We start from the raw sequence: 8,582 nt of genomic DNA, 5'->3' as shown, positions 1-8,582 counted from the left end.
ATAGTCCTTTTCAGACCTGGGAGGTTTTTCAGAAGACTTGGTGCTGCAGGCTGTTGCCTGAAACCACCCATCAAGGAGCATGTCCACCTCTTACTTCTTGGCTGGCTGTAAACCTTGGTACATTCAGCACAGAAAGTGGAGGCTGAAGAGGGTCATCAATTTGTGCCTGAAGGCGGCCATTGTTTACCTCTTATGAAAGCAATGGGAAGCAGAGTCTTTTTCTCCTACTTCCCAGAAGCAGAGTAAGCATACCCTTTTGAATGAGAAATGCTGGTGTGTTAGGCAAGTTTCCTAATAAGAACCCCATTTCATCTTGTCTTTACTCTTTCTGGATGCCTTCAGCTTATACTGCCCTTATCTCTTTCCTATCTCCTGATAGCCCTCCTTAGACATTTGACATGGTTTCCTGATGACAGCCTGTCTTGACTCATTGTTTAATTGCTGTGCAGTGCTCAAACTTCTCCTTCAGGCAAACAGCGTAAATACACAGCACATTCTTTATAAATTGATTTAAAGTCTTGCTCTCTATAAACAAGTATCTTTTTTGCATAATGATGTATTTTTCTCTGGGTAGATACCCAATAGTGGGATTGCTGGATCAAATGTTTGTTCTACTTTTAGTTCCTTAAGACGTCTCCACAATGTTTTCCATAGTGGTCGCAATTCACAATCGCAAAAATGTGGAACCAACCTGAATGTCCATCAATCAATGAGTGGATAAAGAAGCTGTGGCATATATATATATATGATGGAATATTATTCAGCCATAAAAAGGAATGAATCGTATTCCCAGCAACCTGTATGGGATTGGAGACTATTATCTTAAGTGAAATAACTCAGGAATGAAAAACAAAACATAGTATGTTCTCACTTGTAAGTGAGATGTAAAGGATGCAAAGGCATAAGAATGGCACAATGGACTTTGGGGACTCAGTGGGAAAGAATGGGAAGGGGATGAGGGATAAAAGACTACAAATTGGGTTCAGTGTATACTTCTTGGGTGATAGGTGCACCAAGATCTCACAAATCACCACTTACTCATGGAACCAAATACCACCCGTTTCCCAGAAACCTATGGAAACAAAAAATTAAAAAATAAATAAAGTCTTGGTCTCTTAAGAAGCTGAACTTTAAAGTATGGTGTTTCCTACCTATTCATTAAACAGTGTTTCTCAAACTTTATCTGAAAAGTTTGTTATAAATATCACTGAGTCACACTCCCTGAGTTTCTGATTATGATTCTGCTAGAATTTGCATTTCTAACAAGTTCCCAGCAGCTGCTGCCAACCCTGGAACCACCCTTGGAAAATCACTGCTTTAGGGAATGTATCTTTTTTACTTTGCTTTGTACTATGTGATACAAGAGCTTGTATTTTATATCCCTTGAGAAATAAAGATGTCTTTGTTTGCAACTCAGTTACCCAGAGTGCAAAATGGGTGATAAGCCAAGCAAATGCGATAAGTACTTCTCTAAGTGTAACGATGCTTTAAAAACAGCCAACCATGACGGAGTGCTCAGTTGCAAATGATGGTTCCTTTGCAGCTTGGTAGGCTGCCTCAGGTGTCATGCTCAGTTTTCCATCTCCTGCTTTTTGGTCTGCAGCTATTTTCCTATGGGCAGCCCCTCAATCCCATGTTACATGTTCTGACCACATTCCGTTTTGTTTTACTCCAGTCCTCAGGGAGCTATCTTCAGCATTCCATACCTCAGGACTCTCATGGATTTGAGAAAATTTAAAAATAGTCTCTCTTCCTCCCAGTATCTACTTTAAAGCACATGAGTTTCATGTGCTTTAAAGTATAATGTATATATACTCATATAGTATAATGAGTGTCTTAATGTGTATTGTGCACTTTTAATTCCATGGCAAGACTCTTCAAGTTAACATTACTTTCTTATTCCTATCCTCATAGTGTTTGTGAGTTAGATTGCAGAAAATTTGACATTCAAAAGCCCTTGCTCTTTGAAAGAGAAAACGTATTGTGAGAAAATATACATTCATTTTGATGAATGAAGCAGAATTGGATGAGATCAAAAGTTTTGGTTAATCCATACTATTGTGGGAGATAAGTACAACCCTCAAGTTTCTACTATTTCAAAGCCCTTGTTCCTTATTAGATTTCTCAGGGCAAGTTTGATCACTGGATGAACCTGTCCCCTCAAGTTCAATGTTATCTGCTTAATAGATCAGACATTATAAAGTTTCTTCTTTTTCCTGAATTTCTATTGAAACTAATGCCTTTGTCACTCATTATGCAATGTCTGGCTCTTCATTCTTTGCATGTGGAGACTGACTGGCCTACCTCTCTGCACATAGTAGGTTCCACAGGTATAAAGTTGCAAATGTTTAGTTTTTTTTTTCCCTATTATAAGATTAAAATGATCAAATAGTGAGACTAAAAGGAAACAGAGAACTAACAAAGAGAAAGACTAATATTGTAATTAGTAAGCGGAAAAGAAGCAAGCGACTTTAAAAAAGACATCTTGCTTGGAATAAGTTGTGAAAACAGCTGCTCCAGAAACTACCACTCATATGTCCAGAACTAATACAACTATTCTTCAGCTGTTTTTCATTGAAAAAAATGAGAAGAGGAGATTGCAACAGAAAAACAAAAACAAAAACAAAAAACTGTGCACAAGTTACTACTCCAGACAAAGCTCCTGGCATTCTAAGTTCTTTGAAAGAAATACACCCTAAAAGTGTCATAAACAAAATCTCAGCTCCTCTTCCTTCTCTCAAATCCTTTACACCTCAAGATAAAGTAATACAAATTTCAGAGTTGTACTGCAGGTTTTATTTTTCTTTCTAATCACTTGTCATTAGGGAGATTTATTTGTTTAGTACAATCTGTCCAGCCAGTAACTTCCATGTGCCAAGCATAGAATGGCGTCCTTGGGCCTGTAAAAGGGAGTAGTAATTAGAACTGGGATGAATCCCATTTGACAGAATGGTCCGATGTCAGTCCACACCCTTGTTCTTGAAATTCAGAGAAAAGTTAAATTGGTACAAAAATAAATTCTCTTGAAACATTTCCTCCCTGTACTTGACATTTTGATGCTCGGGTTCTTTGATGTTTAGCACCGAACACCGAGGAGTAAATAACAATGGGAACCGTTCTGAGAACACCACATAAACGTGATAATTTATAAAGCAGATGCTGCTAAATGCCCAGCAGTCTGCCATTTTAGACTGTTGTTGGAGTGGTCTTTATGCTCTTGGATTGCAGCTGCAATGTTCATCACCCTGCTCTGTTAACTGAGGGTCTGGAGTAGTAAAGGCATATCCCGTCAAATGTGAAGGCTATCTTACATTTGGCACTGGTTGCACAGTTCACTAACAGAGAGATTTAAACTGTATATGTTTGTGTGCCACGTGTATATAGCTTAAAAATAACAATTACAAATACAATGTGCTTGAGGTCTTCAGAAAAAGAAATGTTTAAAAAGGAAAGAATGCCAGAGCTGGAAGGCTCTTAAAGTTCATGTTTTTTTTTTTTTTTTTTTTTACAGCCAGTCATTATATTAAAAAAAAAAAAAAAAAAAAAAAAAAAACTGATGTCAAGAAAAGAAAATGATTTGTTCAAGGCCTCACAGTTTTCTGCCACTTTCTATTTAGAACCCCAATGAGATTTCAGCGACTTTCATTCTCTGCTGTATCATTGCCAACACTTTTCAGAAATGAGACAGAAAAGAGGGCCATGAATCAGGCTGAAGAGTCCAGATGAAGAGGATTAGTTGTTGCAGAAAGAGCTGCATGTATCAGAAGGAACGCCAGTGGTAGTGGCACGAGGGTGATCCTCCACCCCTGCCCCATCCTGCTCAGCTGGAGCCACCACCAGTGATTGCCGGTAGAAACAATCTGCACTGTGTTCAGGGAAGCATTCCTCCTTCATCTCAACCTTATGCTTGTTCCCATTTACCAAGATATCTAAAGTTGTTTCTCCTTCCTAAGGGTCAGAAATGCTCACTCCCACTTAAGATGATTTTTCAAAAGTCGACAACTCCATGTCCAAGACTAGGTAACAAAACTCTTTCCCAAAGGTCAAAATCCAACACAGTGAGCCTTGCTTATGGCACAAGGTGGGATTCTGATTACTTTTTCAAAGACAGTGAACCAAGAGTGAAATGGAGGGAGGAGTCAGCAAAAAATGCTGACACCCAAAAAATAACCAGACTATCAGAACCGCAATGTGGACCTAGGGTTTCATTCAGCATTTTTCTCAATCTCTCAAACCTTTGACATTTTTTTTTTTTCCTGACCGAATGTAGGAAAATAAGTCTTCCAGAACAGAGGGCAGAATATCTTTTCCGAAACATTAGATTAGGCAGACTGACTGGGGATCAAAACAGTTTTTAATGGGATATGGGATTAATGATAAGACTCTGTAGTAAAGAAAAAAAAAAAAGAAACAAATTAGCTGAAGTTGAATTCAAGGTCAAGATAACCTAACATTATCCCAGAAAAAGTTAACTTCCTCAATCAATCTTTGTCTGAAAGATTCTGAATAAAAATAATAGCATGCAATTAGTAAATAGATATTTTAGGAATCCCCACAGATTTGAGGACATGAAGTTTCTTTTTTTTATATCAAAAACATTAGGGGAGAGTGCAAACTCAGGTCCCCACTACCATAAAGTATGCAGTCGAGCGTCTCACATTTCGGGAAATATCAGGAATCAGCACCTTGGAGGCAATGGTTAAGTCTCACTCTGAGAAAACCACCTTTGTGATCATGGGATCCCTCCTGCCAGATAAATATTATGCGTGAGGTTTCTTGAAAAAAAAAGGAAATTTAAGAAATGAATGGAATAAAGTATCTTATCTCGTAAAGAACTATTGAGTGATAGGAGGCCAAAAACTGTGTAGAAGAAATATTCTTAAACTGGGAATATTTTAGTATGGTGGCAAAATATGAATAAAACTTAACCTTGATAAAGAATAGGAAACTACCATAAAAGAAGATATTTTATTTTTCTAGGGTTAGAGTTCACAGAATATAGGGGGCATCTGGGAATATCTTCCAGTAAGAGAGTTCATGGAAAGTATGTATGCAAAGCAATGGAAGTGCCCATTTCCTGCCACTTGCTATGGCTCAGACTCTGGGTTACAGGTTTACAAATGGTATCTAGTTTAATCCTTAAAACAACCCAGTGACTCAGGTGTTTTCACTTCTTTTTTGCAGATAAAGAAAATAGAGGTTTAGAATGGTTAAGTAACATGTCTAAAATATTACAGCTGATAAGTATAGGAGCTAGAATTCTAGTTCTTATCTGTCTAGCTCCAAACTTTTTTACTTTAGCTGCTGCTGGATTGCTGTGTCTGTATCCCTTGTCTTCTTTAACCATTTCTTCTTTAACCAAGTTCAATCCAAACACCTATCAGAAATATCTGTAAATCTGGAAAGTTCAACCAATTCTTTATTTTATTTTATTTTGTTTTTGAGATAGAGTCTCACTGTGTTGCCCATGCTGGAGTGCAGTGATGGGCAACACTGCAGCCTTCACCTCCTGAGCTCAAGTGATTCTCCCATCTCTGTTTCCTGAGTAGCTGGGACTACAAGTACATCCCACTGTGCCTGGCTATTTTTTTAAACATTTTTGGTTTTGGAGAAACAGGGTCTCACTATGTTGCTTAGGCTGGCCTTGAAATTTTGGGTCCAGCTGATCCTCCAGCCTTGGCTTTCCAAAGTACTGGGATTAGAGATGTGAGACACCACCCCCAGCTAAACCAATTCTTTCAAATTTCTCTGGGCTGGGTTTGATAGTTACTAATCAAAACACTGTGACCCTGAAATAGATTGAGATTTAAAATACATTTGAATTGTACAATGTTTTGCATCTATATGTAAAAATATGCATAGCTTACCATTTAAAAAATATCATCCATCTACATTTTAAAATTTTCTAGAATATTTATATGAGGTTACTGTTTTTAAAACTATGTCATGCTTTTCATCTAACTTTAGTGTTTGCTGGCATAAGCATATTCATATTAGATTAACATTCCATTGGGTTCAGACATTTGTTTCAGTTTCAGTGAGAGCCTGTTAGTCACATTAGAAATCTGTTATTGACATTTGCTATTTAACAAGCCCATTATTTGGCAAGTGTTTTCTTAAAAGTGGCCAGTTAAAGAACTGTCTGTGATTTGGGTAGATTGTCTGAATAAATGAGGGTATGATGTTGCCCATAATCAGCTCAAAACTAAGCTTATATTTTGTTTATGAGTTGGCAGTTGACACCAGTCTGACAAGAACAATGCTGCCATCAGAAAAATACAGACCAAATATCAAAGAGATGCAGTTTTTTGTACATTCTATTTAGATACAGCTTGAACTAAAGGGCTCTCATTTGGCTCTGGTGATGGGGGTCCATGGTTCACCTTTAAAACTGATATGGTCCTTACCAACCTCATACTCTTTACAAACTCTTTGGTCAGTTTGCAATCCCATTGCATACTCAAACACATTGGTAAGCTGACTATCATGCAAGTACATCACAGTGTTCGAAAGATGGGTGATGATTTGGTCCAGAGCAGTGGGTAACTGTGTCCTCTGATGGGTACTGGTTAAAGGTGGGTAAAGGATTACAGAAAAGGTGCTATATGCTATGGGTTTGAAGGCTTTGGAACACGCATCAGGAGAGCAAAGCCATGCATCAGAATTTACTTTTGAGCAATTTTAATTATGGTTTTTGCTTACTTTTCCGGTAGAAATTAACTGTTATTTGTCCTTTTCACACAGAAAACATTTTCATCCTCTTTCCCCACATAGTACTGTAGAATGTATGTTGGTCATCTCTGGGCGTTGACTCTTAGGCTTGGCATTCTTCAGACATCCCAGGCTGCTGGAAACTTGACTGAGGACCAGGCAGGGTGAATGATCTGTGCCAGGAGACAACATCTTCTTTTCGTATGGCCTAATTTCAGGAGAAAAAGCAGATTCTGAAGAACTGGCCCTGGAAATCAGCATACTGCAAGTGAGAATGATATTGTTAAATCCACTGACAACAACTTAGCTCTCTTTCCATTCCTCAAGTCACTTCTTATCCCTAACGAGGCCACCATAGCAAAGAAGCTGGACCGTGGGTACTAGATTACCATGTTTAGCTTGGTGAAGCCTCAGAGTCTAATGATGACTGCATACTTCTACCCTACCGATACTGGCCAGGGAGCTCTTGTAGTCACATCCATACTCATTGTGTTAGTCAGGGTTCTCTAGAGGGACAGGGCTAATAGTATAGAGGTATATATGAAAGGGAGTTTATTAAGGTGTACTGACTCACATGATCACAAGGTGAAGTCCCACAATAGGCCATCTGCAAGCTGAGGAGCAAGGAAACCAGTCCGAGTCTCAAAACCTCCAAAGTAGGGACACTGGCAGTGCACCCTTCAGTCTGTGGCCAAAGGCCTGAGAGCCTCTGGCAAACCATTAGCATAGATCCAAGAGTCCAAAAGCTGAAGAACTCAGAGTCCAATGTTCAATGGCAGGAAGCATCCAGCACGGGAGAAAGATGGGGGCCAGAAGTCTTAGCCAGTCTAGTCCTTCTATGTTCTTCTGGTTTTATTCAAGCTGAGCTGGCAGTTCATTAGCTTGTAACCACCCAGATTGAGGGTGAGTCTGCCTTTCCCAGTCCACTGACTCAAATGTTAATCTCCTTTGGCAACACCCTCGCTGACATACCCAGGATCAATACTTTGCATCCTTCCATCCAATCAAGTTGACACTCAATATTAACCATCACATTCATCTTGTAGATTAGAAGGGCACACTAAGTTCTGGACTATGGTTTGAGAGAAAGATCACTGTTATTCTATTAGTTATGAACTTTATTTTGTAGGAATTAAAAAGGTAATTGTATAATTTAGGGGGACAGCAGACACTTATTGGTAGCCTACATAATAAGCTTACAATTTGACTTTGTGATGGAGAGAAAAACATTTTCCAGTTGGGCTTGCTTTTCCTGGCAGGACTACACTAAGAGATTGAGATTTACCTAACAACTGTGGTTCTTTGCCTTTTTTCCACTGTAATACATACACTCACATATGAAACAATTTCATAGGTGAATGTGGATTTAGACAGTTAAATTACTGTTGGAATAAAATAGATTTTGGATAATGCATAAATTACATCTCCTAGCTTCTAATGTTTTTCTTTCCAAAACTCCTTTGTCACACACCTGTGTATCTCAACTTCCCAGATGAGAAGAGATAAATGTAAAACAGTAATGGACTTTTTCTGTGCCCACATAGTGTTTCTGTCCTAGACTGACACAAATTAAAAGACCAAGGACAGATGTCCAATGATGTAAGTGGAGGAGATAGAGAGTGGAGGACACACTAGTCAGTATGTGTTTTTTTGCTTGGGATAAAAGTTTTTGAGAAACTGAAATGTGAGTTGGAGGGTATATTGAATGATGCCTCTTGCTAGGTGTACCCATGGAATTGCTATTGTACATATTTACATATGAGGTGCAGCATAACAAAAAAGGTGGAGAATTGCTATTAAATGAATTTGCTTTACAATGATCATAATCTCAGTGAAGAATATAGTGATGTTACAGTGAGTTTTGTCTTTCT

The 8,582-nt window shown here is 38.4% G+C and overlaps 1 non-coding gene across 1 annotated transcript; it reads right to left on the bottom strand.

Moving 5' to 3' along the window:
• Positions 1-4,599: 4,599 nt before the first annotated feature.
• LOC117066304 lies at positions 4,600-4,761 on the bottom strand. The gene has a single exon (XR_004430275.1). It is a non-coding gene; the product is annotated as a U1 spliceosomal RNA (small nuclear RNA).
• Positions 4,762-8,582: the final 3,821 nt, after the last annotated feature.

The sequence above is a fragment of the Trachypithecus francoisi genome, unplaced genomic scaffold, assembly GCF_009764315.1.
Source record: "Trachypithecus francoisi isolate TF-2019V2 unplaced genomic scaffold, Tfra_2.0 Lachesis_group2, whole genome shotgun sequence".
NCBI classification, from domain to species: domain Eukaryota; kingdom Metazoa; phylum Chordata; class Mammalia; order Primates; family Cercopithecidae; genus Trachypithecus; species Trachypithecus francoisi.
Note: the sequence above shows the minus strand (reverse complement) of the source record. Positions and strands in the feature narration are given on the sequence as shown.